This window comes from Lycium barbarum, chromosome 10 (genome assembly GCF_019175385.1).
Source record: "Lycium barbarum isolate Lr01 chromosome 10, ASM1917538v2, whole genome shotgun sequence".
NCBI lineage: Eukaryota > Viridiplantae > Streptophyta > Magnoliopsida > Solanales > Solanaceae > Lycium > Lycium barbarum.
In genome coordinates, this window is record NC_083346.1 from 105,852,367 (window position 1) to 105,869,618 (window position 17,252).

Genomic DNA, 17,252 nt, shown 5'->3' on the forward strand with positions numbered 1-17,252 from the left:
TAAAATAATAACGTCCATTTCCCGAAGCAAGAAAAAAAAAACTGAATTTGTTATAGGCTAGATAGCGGCACTTACATACAGAGGTTTGGACTTAAAGTTGATAAGAAAAACGGGTTTAGACTTAAGTGACGACTTTAATGGTTGACTTACCCCATCAAATAGAAAATCTGAATTTAAAGGAATTATTTAGACTCTTTGCAAATTCGATTTTTTCATGAAAAAACATTTGGATAAAGTATCCCCACGAGTTAAGCTAAGATTAGAGAAATACAAAATCTTTCTGAAGTTTAGGACAACAGAAATGAAGCTATGTATATTCCTACTCTAATTTAACCATAGATTCAAAGTTCTTATAGCTAGATACTATGTTCATGTGATAAATCGAATCTAGAAGTGATGATCCTCTATGTCAAATAACTTGATAACTAGGTGTTCTAATGTCGATAAACTTAAACAAATTAAGTAAACAATCACAAGTTAGTAAACACAAACAAACAGTTAACTAATCTAAAAATGCAACAGCCCACTCTTTCTTTTCTAGAGAGGAAAAAGGGTGGACAGAGGACGTGGATTCTTGATTCCTCCCTCGCTTTATTTTCTTTCTGCTCTGATGCATTTCAAGAGAGCGAGAGATCTAACTGAAAGAAGACTCAGATTCCATGTCTAGCGATGGCAAGAAACTTATGCAACAGTGAGAGTCTTTTAAGAAAGACTCCATTTTGCTCCGGAGTGTACATGTAAAAAAAAAAAAAAGATAAAGGGACAAATAATTAGAGGGGAAATCTGATTTGGAATAATATATGAAGATAGAAATTAAAAGAATCACACAGTATTTAATTTTCAACTTCAACACATAAGAGGGCATGATATTTATATAGCACAGGGACGAATGCATGCCATCGTATAAGGTAGTAGGAGAATCTAAGCTGATCCCTTAAATATTTACACTACGTCACATAATGTCAAGTTGTTCTCGCTAAAACTACTCTGATATACCTTTAAGTATTCTAGTGCAACTTTAAGATTTTAGAAATTATTCTGGTGAACGTTAATGGGCAGGCCCGAAGCACATCATACTTATGTCCAATTCACAAAATGAACCCACAATATATATATAAGGTATACTCACATGTATACATCATAATGTGTACATGAGTTTCACATTCATGTAATAGACAAACTACAGATTCCCATCATGCTAATACAGATTAAAAGAAAAGGTTTATCAGAAAGCAAAGAGATTTACAGTATGGGAGAAGGTTGACTCTACATTTGTCCTAGACCAGAAAAACTATGCAACTTAAACAAACACATAGTTCACAGAAGAAGGTTTAAACTACCTTTAGACATAGCAAGAGTAATTTAATCTCAAGATGGGCATAAAGAGTCTCCTAACGCAACAGGAAGGCCAAGTAGCAGTGCCATTTATTTTAGCATATGTAATTACTCGAACCAAAATAAAATGAGTTAATATATATATAAGGTGGGTGGGAGCCTTAGCCATGTTGCCAACACATCATACTAAAATACAGAAAATTATTCGTTTAGCTAGAATAACAAGATGTTTACTTAAGAATGATTTCACGAAGCATAATTCCTAAAATGGCTGAAAGCTGAAATATTGTCAAATGACGTTTCATATTCCGAAACTCCAGAGTCAGCCTTGACGTGATTTATTGCATGAACTTTCACAAACAAACACTCGGATATACCCAGTATCAGGGTCTGAGACTTGTCTATTTTCACATAAACATACTAACAAACTGAACATAGAATAAGATCTAATACACAGTTACTAATAGGACTAAACACAGAACGCAGACTTGGGACCAAATAAAGTCAATAACCAATATCGACATGTTGTATGATCATTTCATCATATCTAAAACACTCAGAGTAATCCTTGCTTAAATTTCATAACACGACATAAGTATCGAAGAGGGAAATGCTCGACGTCTCTTCACAAAATACACCAACGCAACAGATGTCAAAATATCAACACAAACATCAGATGTACAACATTAACATGCTCCGAAGGTATGATTTTACATTAGAGAACTCTAATTCACACTTTCATTCCAAACGGCCAGATTTATTACACATATGCTAGTGAAAGGAAAAAAACAGAGGAAAGCTAAAGCTTAAGATCCATCGACCTTTTGTAGGTGCAGTGAACGGGACGACGATCTTGATCTACCCTCGATTCCAAAGTGACAGCAGAATGAATAGACGACTTAAATCCTTCAAGTGAGTATTCCCAGATATAGTGATTGAAAAAAAAACGTAAATAATTTGGAGGGGTTAAGGCAGCTGAAAGGAACTCGTATGAGAAAATATTCAAGAACGGGCTAAAATAATTTGTCGAATGGTATGAAATTTTAGGGGGGTAACTTTGTGTATTCCGATCAGTGGCTTCAATCCCCCCTTTCGGCTGAGGACTTAAAGTCATTTTTATAGGTGATAGAGGCTAGGGTTTCGCTTTAATTCTGGGCGAGATTTGAAAAAAAAAATGGATTCAAAATCGAGTCAAAGACCCGTGCTAATCCGAACGTTGAAGGGATTCACGTGTTTTGATTAGGATTCATGCCCGAAATGGACCGACTTTCTCCAGTCTTTGAGGATTTTTCGTGTCCGTATTCATCCAAGAGTGGAAAAAGTACTGAGCGGGGCAGATTTTCATAGAAATGGAAAGACAGTCTCTGTCTATTGCTAAAGAGGAACGGAAGTTAGCTAAAATGGAGGGGAAGAGGAAAGGGACTGATCGAAGAGATTGAAGGGAGAGAGCGTAGAGAGAAGAGGCGTGAAGAGAGAGGACAAATCGGCTAGTTTTTTTGGGTGAAAAGAACGATGAAAACGTTTAAGATAAAGTGGGTCGGTCGGGTCAGGTCGGGTCGGGTGAAGGGTAGTGGGCTGGTCCGTTGGAATTGTTTAAGGGATGTGGGCTGGTCTGAAGGGGTAATGGGCTAGTAGAAAAATGTGGGCTAGTCGGGTAACTTAGGTAATGGGCTAGTTGGGTAGAAAAAATATGGGCTGGTGGAATTAATGGATATTGTGTTTGTATTTTGGGCCGTTAATTTGGCTGAAAAATATTGGTCCTTCCTCCTCTATTTTAATTATTTTTGGGCTTCTAATTTAGTAACTAGCACAATATATATACTATGATAATTAATGATTAATATGTAGAAAATAAAAGACTTGATAAAGTATAATTAATTTAACGAAAATAAAGTGACAACGAACCCTCTTAGAATTTCTGATAAAGTGATGCTAGTAATAGTGAAAAAATGAAAATAACGATATTAATAGTGAAAAACGTTTAGCTCGCCAATAAATTTAGAAGGCCGAGGAAATAAATTGGAATAAAGGAGGGACGAAATTGGGTGTCAACAGTGGCATCACACATCACCTCACATCTGATCTTGATAACCTGGGTTTCATCCGAGTACCAAGGCCCTGAAGAAGTTACGTTAGGTAATGGTTCCAAACTTCCTATTTCTCACATTAGTAAAAGTTCAGTTGTTATTTATGATAAAAAGTAGTACAATCTTGATGACATCCTGCATGTTTCTATTGCTACTCACAATTTATTAGCTATTAGTTCCTTTGCTAAGTCTAACCAAGTTTCAATTGAATTATTTCTTAACATTTTTGTTATTAAGGACTTGGTGACGAGGGACATACTGCATAGAGGCCCAAGTGAAGCTGGACTATATTCTCTTCCTATGTTGAAGTCATTTGGACCTGCGGCTTATGCTGCATCCGTTGGGGTTTGGCATGCTCATTTGGCTCATACATTCTTTCCTACAGTTCGTCAAGCAGTGTAATCTAGCGTCATTGTCCCTTCATTTAAATCTTCTAGTTTATGTTCTACATGTGTTGTTAGTAAGAGCCATAAAGTTTCTTTTCACGAGTATATTTTTCAAGCCTCTGGGCCTTTAGATGTAGTTTGTTCGGATGTTTGGGGCCCGGCTGCAGTTGTTTCTAATGAAGGGTAAAGATATTATGTGATTTTCTTTGATGACTTTCGCAAATATACATGGATTTATTTTCTTCATTTTAATCTGAAGTTCTTTCAATATTAATGCAATTTCGTACTATTGTTGAGCAATACTTTGGTTATCCCATTGAAACTTTTCAGGCAGATTAGGGAGGAGAATATCAAGCCCTCTAAAATTACTTAAGAGATAATGGCATTTTGCAGCGTTCCTCGTGTTCGTATACCCCGGAACAAAATGGTTGTGTCGAAAGAAAACATAGATATATTATTGAAACTGGCCGAGTATTACTACATCACGCCAATGTCCCACACAAATTTTAGACGAATGCATTTGATACCGTTGTGTATACTATAATCGCTTACTAACTTCATGCTTAAAAAATAAAACCCCATTTTACGTGTTGTTTAACATTGATCCAGATTACTCTCTGCTGCTTATTTTTGGTTGTCGTTGTTTTCCGTGGCTTCGTCCTTATACAAAAGATATATTGTCTCTTCGATCTAAACCGTGTGTGTTTCTGAGATATAGTAAGTTACACAAAGGGTACATATGCTTTGACCCAGTTTCCTCAAAATTTTACATCTCTCGGCATGTAATCTTTGATGAAAATATTTTCCCTTTTGTTTCACAGGATGTCGTGGTACCTCCATCTATAACCAATGAAAAACCAGAACCTCTCAATGTCACGTCACCATTTCAGCCTTCTGTTGCTCCTTGAAGCATTCGACCGACTCTGTCACAATCGAAACAACTTTCACCCTCTTTTCCTATAAAATCCTTGACAAAAGACACATCCTTGTCACCTGGTGAACCTATTCCTGGACACACAACTGCTACAGATTGGCCTTTAAATGATGGAGTTTCGCATGGTGTAGACTTGATGTCACCGACTGAAGTTGATGAACATACTCGATCTCTTAATACTATGCACTCTACTGATCTTGGAGACACTCCAACTACTAGTACGTTACATCCAGTAGCTTCTCCTGTGCAAAAAATAGTCACACGGACACAAACAGGTTCGTTCAAGCCAAATAAACCATTTTCAATGTCTGTTGTGACACAATCATCGGCAATACTGGAACCCTCTTGCTATTCACAGGCTGTTAAGGATGTTCACTGACGTCCTGCCATGTTCGAGGAGTATAATATACTTATTCAAAATGGTACTTGGGAACTAGTTGCACCATCACCATTTTAACATGTAATTGGTTGTAAATGGTGTTTTAGACAAAGTTAAAGTCGGATTGTTCATTAGATCGCTATAAAGCACGACTTGTGGCTAAAGGATATCATCAACGATCAGACATCGATTTTGCTGATACATTTAGTCTTGTGGTTAAGTTGGCTACAATACGATTATTGTTATTCTTGACTGTGTCTCATCAGTGGCACATCACTCAGCTAGATATTTCCAATGCATTTCTTCATGGGCACTTAGATAAGACAGTATATATGTTTCAACCTCCCGGGTTTGTTGATCCTACTCATCCCGACTATGTATGTTTACTTAAACGGTCTCTGTACGGCCTCAAACAAGCTCCGCATATGTGGAATAAACGTTTAGCGGATGTACTTCTTTCTCTAGGTTTTGTGGGATCGAAAACTGATAGCTCTTTGTTCTACATGCCGAATGCTACTGATAATTTGTTCTGTTTAATCTATGTTGACGATTTTCTGGTTATGGGTTCTAAATCCGCTCATATTGCAGCTCTTATTGCCAAATTGAAAACTCATTTTGTCTTTAGAGATATGGGAAAATTATCCTATTTCTTGGGCCTTCAAGCCAACTGGACAAGTGAAGGATTGCATTGGACCTCCTTAATCGTGTGCAAATGGGGTCGTGTGGTCGATTCTCGACACCAGCTTCATCCTCATCCAAGCTCTCCAATACTTGTGGAAGTCCATTTCATGATCAAACTCTATATAGGAGTACTGTTGGAGCTCTACAATACTTGACGTTTACGAGACCCGATATAACATATGCAGTAAATAAAGTATCACAGTTTATGCATTGTCCTATGGACTCTCACTGGGTTGCTGTCAAACGTATTCTTCGTTATGTCAAGGCTACTACTTCTCACAGCTTATTCTTTTCTAGTGGATCCTCTACCTTACTTCATAGTTATAGTGATTCGGATTGGGGAGGTGATGTTGATGATCAAAAGTCTACTATGGGTTCACCATTTTTCTTGGCTCCCATTTGATTTCATGGGGTTCTTGGAAGCAAAGAACTGTATCGCGGACGAGCACAGAGGCTGAGTATCATGCACTAGCTGCTGCCACCTCTGAGATGACATGGATCGAGCTTCTCCTCTGCGAGATTAGATGCTTCACCACTGCTCCTCCTATTCTCTGGTGTGATAGTCTTAGTGCCACCTACTTAACTGCTAATCCCATTTTTCATTCCCGAACAAAATATATGAAAATCGATTTTCATTTTGTTCGGGACAAGGTTCGTGCGAAGTCCTTATCATTCAGGTATGTGAGTTCTCATGATCAAGTGGTTGATGCTCTCACCAGGCCTTTGTCCAAGGTCCGGTTCCAGGACTTGAAGCACAAGTTGACAGTTATTCCATACCATGCTCAACCTGAGGGAGCATGTAAGGATAACGTTACGTAGGAATTTGTATTCGAGTGTAACTGTATATATATAGTTGCTGAATGTTATGAATATAATTATTATCTCATTAGGAGTCCTTAGGAGTGACTACTTTGTAGTAATAGTCTCCAAGAAACTTATGTATATATTGATGTATCTGCTTCCAAGAATTGTAATGTGAGAAGCATTTTCTACAGTTAGAGGCCGTTTGGATTGACTTGGTCAAACCAACTTTTAAGCCATTTTTTAACTTATTGGGGTGATTGGTAAAATACAAAACAACTTAAATTAAGTTAAAAAATGCTTAAAATAAGCCAAAACCAAGAAGTTGCTCAATCCCAATTTTTTTTTTGGGGGCTTAAAAGCCATTTTGGTTTGACCAACAACTTTACCCTTTTACCCCTTATATTTTCAGTTAATTTCAATACTACCCTTATGTAACAACCCAGGCCACCGCATGTAGAAATTGTCCGCTTTGGAGCCTTCGCTCCTCACGGTTTTAAAACACGTCTACAAGGGAGGGGTATCCAAGCACTTATATAACACTCTTCGTTCTCCTCCCCAACCGATGAGGGATTCGCCTAAACCGATGTGGGATTCTCCTAAGGCAAGCCTTACACTATTGTAACACCTCGTATCTTAGAACTCATGTTAGACTCGTAACGTTAGAGTTTTAGAGAAAAATTTGAAAGTTTGTACGTATTACGAATGTGGTTGACCAGCCTACTTTGGGCACCCATAACTCCTTTATTAGTTAATAATTTGAGAAACCTTAAAACATGAAAGTTGTATCCCTTTGGAATATATTTCCAACGGTATCTTATGTAGCTCAAACGGAGCCCTGTGCTAAGAGTTATGCCTGTTTTACTATCACTGGTTGGAGCAGAATTTTCAGATTTTGGGTTACGTTTTTAGCATTTTCCTACTCGAATTGGGACTCCTTATTTTATTATTGTATGAAGTAAAAACGTCCCTAACACCACTCTAAACCCTAAGAGACTATTATTTTTCTCTCTACCTCCATCCCTAAAGAACCTAGACACTTCAATCTTGCAAGAAACTCATTCTTGCAATCAAGAAAAATCAAGAAACCTTCAAGAATTTGGTTTGGCAATCTAGTTTCCTAAGGTTTCCTCCAAGGTAAATATTTTAATCTAGAAGCTTTGTATTCTACAAGATTTATCATTTATAAAGACTAGAATAAATCCATCCATCCTGTTACCCTATAAAAATCAAGAGTTGTAAGAAGTTGGAGAAAACTCTAGTATTTTTCTGTTGAGTTTCATTCCGACCAACCATATTAATTTGGTGTTTTCCGATAATCTAACCGTTGGATCAAGCCCAAATATTACCTGAGTGTTCATAACACATAAGTATAAACTATGAACGGTGGAGATTGGATTTGGAGGTCCGGAGCAGTACCCTTTGAGCCACGAACTGTAGCTACGAAAATCAGTGAAAATCCTCTCAAGGTTTCCAAATTCAAAGCTTTTGGTATTCTTCTTCAAAGATTCAGACTTTTTTTTCAAGTTTTGGAGCGATTAAGGTATGTAGAGTTACTATCTACGTGTGGGAACATCATTGTTCTTCCCTACGCCTCATAATCCATAAATTATGATTCTCTGCGAAAACTAGGGTTTCTATACCATGTTCATGATAACCCTAGGTCCATGTCCATGATTATATTATGTATGAATTGTTATAATTCCATCATTTAGTTCTTAATATTTCTTTATGATTATTAAGAATCTGTCCGTAATCTATGAAAAATCCATATATGTTATATCCCGTATTTTTCTTTACGTCGGATTATTTGTAAGCTGAGGTGGGGCCCACACATCGAGATTTTTTTTGGACATCTGAAAAGTCATATGAATCACATATGTGAAGTTAAACACAACTCAAGAAGGACCCTTGGGCCAAATCAAAGTGGAAGTCCTCCAAACGAATATTTTTAAGAAAACGTTTTCGGGTGATCTGACTTCTAGGGGCAAAAACGGTATTATAAGTTTGGAATTTGGAAAATACCAAGAAATAGAAGTTGTAGATAATTGAATTAGGTTTCCAACCATAGGTCGTGGGTTCCCAGGTGACATCGGTGCAAGGAGATATGGACGTTTTAAGGACGAAAGGTCAGCGGGCTAGGCCCAACTCGGGATCAACCGAGTTGGCCCAAAAAAAATAAAAACGAATTAAGGCCCAAAGAGAGAAGGGTGGCCGGCCAAGCCTAAGGCCCAAACCATGATTCTAATATTTCCCATGTGCTAAAATGAATATAAGGGTCATTTATCCATTAGAAAGTTCTTGAAACATAGAAGAGAAAAACAAAGCAACAAGAAGAGCAAATTAGAAGGCCATACACGGCCATGACCCAAGAAAATTCACCCCTTAAAATCTTCTCCCAAAAATTATTTTCTTGTGGTATTCCTACTAATTCAAGGGTCCTTTACAACTTGGTGTAATTATTTTGGAAGAAAGAGCACTTGTTTCTTCAAGTTGACAACTTGGTCAAGTGAAAAAGATTGTAGAAAAAGGTAAGAATTAATCCCTTTTTATTATGTTATGAAGGTTGGTTTATGTTGTAGTATGTAGAAATGAGTAGAATTTATGGAAATATGGAAGTTTACAAAGTGGGTGTGCATATATGTAAGTGGACATATATGTATATTGTTGTATAAATAATATGAGTTGAATTTTATGTTGTATTCTAGTTGTGGTTATGGTGAAATTTATATTGGAAATGGAAGAAAATGGTTCAAGTTGGCATGGAAAATTATTGGAAATAGTTATAGGAAATTATGTGATTTTAATGAAGTTTTTATGTAATTATAGAAGTGGAGTTTTAAATGTGAATTATTATGTTAGTTGGTGAATTTGGAAGGATAATAGTCCATATTGGCATGAAAGATTGGTTGTTAAGTGGTTATGAGAAGTTTTGTGATTTTATGGTAGATTTATGTAATTATGAAAATGAAATTATTAAGGTGCAAATTATGATTATGGTTGATGAAATTGGAAGATGGAAATATGTTATGAATATGTAGATTGAAGATTAGAAGTTTTGGATGGATTATGGTTTTGGTGGAAAGTTTGTATATTTTGTATATCTTGTGAATATTTGGTAGAAACGATATGAAATGCTTCCGAATTATATTGTAATGATCTTCATTAGTAATGAATGTAAAAACATTGAGATTGGTTTGGAAATGTGAAGTTGGAATGAAAGCTATTGCATTATGTTGGAAAGAAGACTAGTTGTGTTATATTGTGTTTTGTAGTCATGGTTGTTGTCATTGTGTTGATAGTTTGGCCGGGTTGAATTCCCGGATTGTTGTTGATTAAAAATTGGCTAAGTTGAATTTTGAGGATGGTGTATTTATAGGGGAGATGCTGCCCAAATTTTTGTAGACAAGTATTGGTTAAGATTGAAATCTTAAAGCCTTACAATTAACATTTGGTAATTGTGACCAAATTGTAGATTTTGGCGAACTTGAAACTTGATTTTGGAGACGTGTATGAAGCGGAAAAGGTATGTAAGGCTTCACCTTTCCTTCTATGGCATGTCTTAAACGTAATAAGTTGGGTACGAGCCTCGGGGACAACTCTATTTCCCGGAATCCGCACTTAAAGTTTCCCCTATTTCATTCAGTAGAATTGAATTAGAAATTGTGTAAAATATTGGAGAAACTTCCTAAACATCTAGAACTGGCATAAATATGACCCGACTACCTTAAAACCCTCACAAGTGACGTCATGAAATATAATGTACGTAAATTTGGTACGCCGCCTCATTTGACCCGAGGTGGGCCCATTGTCCCCGGATTTTCCCTATTGCTCCGTTTGACTTATTTTGGGAGTAGAATCCAAAGGAAACTTTTGATCCTCGTTCCAATTATCAAACGATAAGTACTGTACCATTCTAATGGAAATATGTATATGTATATAAAATATGTATATGTATATAAGATATGTAAAAGTATATAAGACATGTATATGTATATAAGATATATATATATATGCTTATAAAATATGTACATGATATACGTATATGTATACGATGAAAGATCCAGAGCGCTATAGACGCTGATATATGTATATGATACATGTATATGTATATGATAAAAGATCCAGAGCGCTATAGTCGCTGATATACGTACATGATACCAGTGTATGTATATGATAAAAGATTCAGAGCGCTATAGACGCTGATATATGTACATGATGTATGCATATGTATACGGGGAAGATGGGAATAAGGGCAGAGCGTTATACACGCATATCCACCTGATCAGTTGGCATTACATGACATGATATCGTCCCGGACGCGGGATGTGTATTTATGGCTAAATGGATCGGCTGCCGACGCCTCAGCAATATGACATGTTCTATTTTTATATATATATGAACAAGAAAAGATTTTCAACGGAAAGCTAAGCTATGATATGATACGCTATGCCATGATATGATACGCTACGACAAGCTATGCTATGATATGATAAGCTATGCTATGATATGACAAGTTACGCTATGGCATGATACACTATGACACACTATACTATGACATTGACATGATATAACACGACACGACATGCTGCAGTAAGACATGACATTACACGATATAATATGCCATGATAAGACACGATAGGATACGACCTGATATGCCACGATAGGATACGATAGGGCACGATAGGACACGATACGACAAGATACGACATAATATAAGTTCTATTTTCTACGTTCATGGAGGGGAAACGTTTTTAAAAGGGAAAGACAAGCCATGCATGATAGCCGCCCAAAAAGGGGCCTTCCTATGTACAGGTTACTTTCTTGCCTCGTTATATGTCCTGTGACTCCATGATATTATTAATCGCACTCTATGTTATTGCTTGCATTGTCTTCCATGCCTTACATACTCGGTACACTATTCGTACTGACGTCCCTTCTTGTGGACGCTGCGTTTCATGCCGCGCAGGTCAGCAGACAGGTGGACGTGATCCTTAGAAGCTCTACCAGCCGTACTTGACAGCGCTCCAGTTGTTCCGGAGCCTCACTCCAGCGGTACTATTTTATGCATATACATTCGGGCTTGGTAGCACCCCGGCCCTTTCTATGTATAAGTGTACTATGTCTAGAGGCTCGTAGACAGATACGTACAGTCAGTCAGGTACAGATATATGTATAGTGTTTTGGCATGTTAATATTGTTGTACAAGGTAATAACGGAGTTTATTAGTTTATGTTCAAGGAAAAAAATGGCTCGGTTTACACGACTTGCTAAGAGGTACAGGTAATACGATAGATAAGGGGTGCTCGGTACAAGTATCAGGTACTCGTCACGGCCCCTAGTCGGGTCGTGACAGAAGTGGTATCAGAGCAGTTCGGTCCTAGGGGTTTGTCTACGAGCCGTGTCCAGTAGAGTCCTGTTTATGGGTGTGTAGCGCGCCACATTTATAAACAGGAGGCTGCGGGGCATATAGGGATTGTTGACCTTCTTGGTATCTTAGATCATGCGATAGAGCTGAGTTATAGGAAAATGAAATTCCTTATATGAGCTTTACATACGACGGGAGAAGGTAAGGGCTGACATGGAAAGTCATAAAGGTAAGTTTTGAAGTATTTGTTTTGTTATCTAAAAATTGAAAGTCCAGAATGGCTGGAATGTGTTATATAGCTGTATGCTTTGTAAGGTATTGTTGATATTGTTGATATTTGTCGCGTACAGATTCTGAATAGTAAGGATGATAAAGGAAAATAGGGTAAAAGATAAGGAATGGGCATGAGGAAAAGGACAAAAAAAAAGGAACCCTCCCGAAGTATTATGACACCCCATAAGATCAGTTGAACATTCGAGGACGAATGTTTTAAAGGGGGGGGGGGGGGGGAGGATGTTATATCCCGTATTTTTTTTACGTCGGATTATTTGTAAGCTGAGGTGGGGCCCACACATCGAGATTTTTTTTGGACATCTGAAAAGTCATATGAATCACATATGTAAAGTTAAACACAACTCAAGAAGGACCCTTGGGCCAAATCAAAGTGGAAGTCCTCCAAACGAATATTTTTAAGAAAACGTTTTCGGGTGATCTGACTTCTAGGGGAAAAAACGGTATTATAAGTTTGGAATTTGGAAAATACCAAGAAATAGAAGTTGTAGATAATTGAATTAGGTTTCCAACCATAGGTCGTGGGTTCCCAGGTGACATCGGTGCAAGGAGATATGGACGTTTTAAGGTCGAAAGGTCAGTGGGCTAGGCCCAACTCGGGATCAACCGAGTTGGCCCAAAAAAAATAAAAACGAATTAAGGCCCAAAGAGAGAAGGGTGGCCGGCCAAGCCTAAGGCCCAAACCATGATTCTAATATTTCCCATGTGCTAAAATGAATATAAGGGTCATTTATCCATTAGAAAGTTCTTGAAACATAGAAGAGAAAAACAAAGCAACAAGAAGAGCAAATTAGAAGGCCATACACGGCCATGACCCAAGAAAATTCACCCCTTAAAATCTTCTCCCAAAAATTATTTTCTTGTGGTATTCCTACTAATTCAAGGGTCCTTTACAACTTGGTGTAATTATTTTGGAAGAAAGAGCACTTGTTTCTTCAAGTTGACAACTTGGTCAAGTGAAAAAGATTGTAGAAAAAGGTAAGAATTAATCCCTTTTTATTATGTTATGAAGGTTGGTTTATGTTGTAGTATGTAGAAATGAGTAGAATTTATGGAAATATGGAAGTTTACGAAGTGGGTGTGCATATATGTAAGTGGACATATATGTATATTGTTGTATAAATAATATGAGTTGAATTTTATGTTGTATTCTAGTTGTGGTTATGGTGAAATTTATATTGGAAATGGAAGAAAATGGTTCAAGTTGGCATGGAAAATTATTGGAAATAGTTATAGGAAATTATGTGATTTTAATGAAGTTTTTATGTAATTATAGAAGTGGAGTTTTAAATGTGAATTATTATGTTAGTTGGTGAATTTGGAAGGATAATAGTCCATATTGGCATGAAAGATTGGTTGTTAAGTGGTTATGAGAAGTTTTGTGATTTTATGGTAGATTTATGTAATTATGAAAATGAAATTATTAAGGTGCAAATTATGATTATGGTTGATGAAATTGGAAGATGGAAATATGTTATGAATATGTAGATTGAAGATTAGAAGTTTTGGATGAATTATGATTTTGGTGGAAAGTTTGTATATTTTGTATATCTTGTGAATATTTGGTAGAAACGATATGAAATGCTTCCGAATTATATTGTAATGATCTTCATTAGTAATGAATGTAAAAACATTGAGATTGGTTTGGAAATGTGAAGTTGGAATGAAAGCTATTGCATTATGTTGGAAAGAAGACTAGTTGTGTTATATTGTGTTTTGTAGTCATGGTTGTTGTCATTGTGTTGATAGTTTGGCCGGGTTGAATTCCCGGATTGTTGTTGATTAAAAATTGGCTAAGTTGAATTTTGAGGATGGTGTATTTATAGGGGAGATGCTGCCCAAATTTTTGTAGACAAGTATTGGTTAAGATTGAAATCTTAAAGCCTTACAATTAACATTTGGTAATTGTGACCAAATTGTAGATTTTGGCGAACTTGAAACCTGATTTTGGAGACGTGTATGAAGCGGAAAAGGTATGTAAGGCTTCACCTTTCCTTCTATGGCATGTCTTAAACGTAATAAGTTGGGTACGAGCCTCGGGGACAACTCTATTTCCCGGAATCCGCACTTAAAGTTTCCCCTTTTTCATTCAGTAGAATTGAATTAGAAATTGTGTAAAATATTGGAGAAACTTCCTAAACATCTAGAACTGGCATAAATATGACCCGACTACCTTAAAACCCTCACAAGTGACGTCATGAAATATAATGTACGTAAATTTGGTACGCCGCCTCATTTGACCCGAGGTGGGCCCATTGTCCCCGGATTTTCCCTATTGCTCCGTTTGACTTATTTTGGGAGTAGAATCCAAAGGAAACTTTTGATCCTCGTTCCAATTATCAAACGATAAGTACTGTACCATTCTAATGGAAATATGTATATGTATATAAAATATGTATATGTATATAAGATATGTAAAAGTATATAAGACATGTATATGTATATAAGATATATATATATATATGCTTATAAAATATGTACATGATATACGTATATGTATACGATGAAAGATCCAGAGCGCTATAGACGCTGATATATGTATATGATACATGTATATGTATATGATAAAAGATCCAGAGCGCTATAGTCGTTGATATACGTACATGATACCAGTATATGTATATGATAAAAGATTCAGAGCGCTATAGACGCTGATATATGTACATGATGTATGCATATGTATACGGGGAAGATGGGAATAAGGGCAGAGCGTTATACACGCATATCCACCTGATCAGTTGGCATTACATGACATGATATCGTCCCGGACGCGGGATGCCCGGACGCGGGATGTGTATTTATGGCTAAATGGATCGGCTGCCGACGCCTCGGCAATATGACATGTTCTATTTTTATATATATATGAACAAGAAAATATTTTCAACGGAAAGCTAAGCTATGATATGATACGCTATGCCATGATATGATACGCTACGACAAGCTATGCTATGATATGATAAGCTATGCTATGATATGACAAGTTACGCTATGGCATGATACACTATGACACACTATACTATGACATTGACATGATATAACACGACACGACATGCTGTAGTAAGACATGACATTACACGATATAATATGCCATGATAAGACACGATAGGATACGACCTGATATGCCACGATAGGATACGATAGGGCACGATAGGACACGATACGACAAGATACGACATAATATAAGTTCTATTTTCTACGTTCATGGAGGGGAAACGTTTTTAAAAGGGAAAGACAAGCCATGCATGATAGCCGCCCAAAAAGGGGCCTTCCTATGTACAGGTTACTTTCTTGCCTCGTTATATGTCCTGTGACTCCATGATATTATTAATCGCACTCTATGTTATTGCTTGCATTGTCTTCCATGCCTTACATACTCGGTACACTATTCGTACTGACGTCCCTTCTTGTGGACGCTGCGTTTCATGCCGCGCAGGTCAGCAGACAGGTGGACGTGATCCTTAGAAGCTCTACCAGCCGTACTTGACAGCGCTCCAGTTGTTCCGGAGCCTCACTCCAGCGGTACTATTTTATGCATATACATTCGGGCTTGGTAGCACCCCGGCCCTTTCTATGTATAAGTGTACTATGTCTAGAGGCTCGTAGACAGATACGTACAGTCAGTCAGGTACAGATATATGTATAGTGTTTTGGCATGTTAATATTGTTGTACAAGGTAATAACGGAGTTTATTAGTTTATGTTCAAGGAAAAAAATGGCTCGGTTTACACGGCTTGCTAAGAGGTACAGGTAATACGATAGATAAGGGGTGCTCGGTACAAGTATCGGGTACTCGTCACGGCCCCTAGTCGGGTCGTGACAATATATCTCATTCCATGGGTTCATGCATGCTAGTTTATGATATATTATACTATTTTCAAGAAAATACTATACATGTTTTACAAGTTAATGCAAGCAAGCTATAATTTATGATATCCATGTACAAGCAAGTTATATTCATGAAAACCATGGGCAGCAAGTGCCACTTATTTTACATGTTCATGATTTTGGGAGTTGCTTTAATTACCGAGGAAAGCTTCAGATAGCCTGAAACTACGTAGCCACCGTAGGATGAGGATCGCTCTACCCATGTCCCGGACGATCTCTCATAATGACTGGATCCTTTCATATTTTATTAAATCTCATGTTTCCTGGCAAGGACTGAGTGTTCTGCTGGCGGGACGCAAGCACCAGACCATGGATCGGTTATAAGTTATTGCTCTCCCTACTTATGATATTTTTACCATGTTTTATATATATGTATGTATTCATGTTCATGACCAGGTTTCAGTTCCTATCATTATTATTTCATATCCCATTTTATTTCATTCAGTTGCTTTACATACCAGTACATTCTAAGTGTTGACGTCCCCTTTCTATTGCCCGGGGGCCCTGCATTTCACGATGCAGGTACTGATATACAGGACGACACATCTGCTCAGTAGGACAGCATTCGTATCAGCTTATTGGTGTGCCCCATCCATTCGGGGTTTAGTCAACTTTTGTTTTATGATTAGTTATGCATCTAAGGTATGCTGGGGGCCTTGTCCCAGTAAGTATGTTTTCCAGTCAGACTCATGATAGAGGTTTCATAGACTAGACAAGTCAGTTATGTTATGTCAGACATTCGGGGTAGTATAGCCATTTTGGCTCATTCATGTTATTTTCGCACTCATGTTTAAACAAGTATTTTTATTAAGTAATATGACTTACTACGTTTTATAAAGGCTCATCATGCATTCACGTTATATTCCGCTCATGTTATGCCTCATGATGATTCAGCAAGCCATGTGGTTCGCTCGGTCACATGCAGTAAGGCACCGAGTGCCGTGTTTCGCCCAGGCCATGATTCGGGGCGTGACACCTTACCTCTAAAAACCCTTTAAGCACTTTTATCCGAACACATAACTGCTTATTTATAAAATAACTTTCAGCACTTAAAAAGTAATTTAAGCACTTATGCTTAAAAGTTCCTTTTTTCCGGCTAATCCAA

At 37.3% G+C, this 17,252-nt stretch overlaps 2 long non-coding RNA genes across 2 annotated transcripts; both read left to right on the top strand.

Annotated features, from left to right (window-relative positions):
• Window positions 1-8,787: 8,787 nt before the first annotated feature.
• On the top strand, window positions 8,788-11,819 carry LOC132615156 (uncharacterized). Its single transcript, XR_009572597.1, has 3 exons — window positions 8,788-9,134; window positions 10,079-10,129; window positions 11,573-11,819. It is a non-coding gene; the product is annotated as an uncharacterized LOC132615156 (long non-coding RNA).
• Window positions 11,820-14,180: 2,361 nt separating this feature from the next.
• LOC132614952 (uncharacterized) lies at window positions 14,181-16,958 on the top strand. The gene is made up of 2 exons (XR_009572515.1): window positions 14,181-14,235; window positions 15,696-16,958. It is a non-coding gene; the product is annotated as an uncharacterized LOC132614952 (long non-coding RNA).
• Window positions 16,959-17,252: the final 294 nt, after the last annotated feature.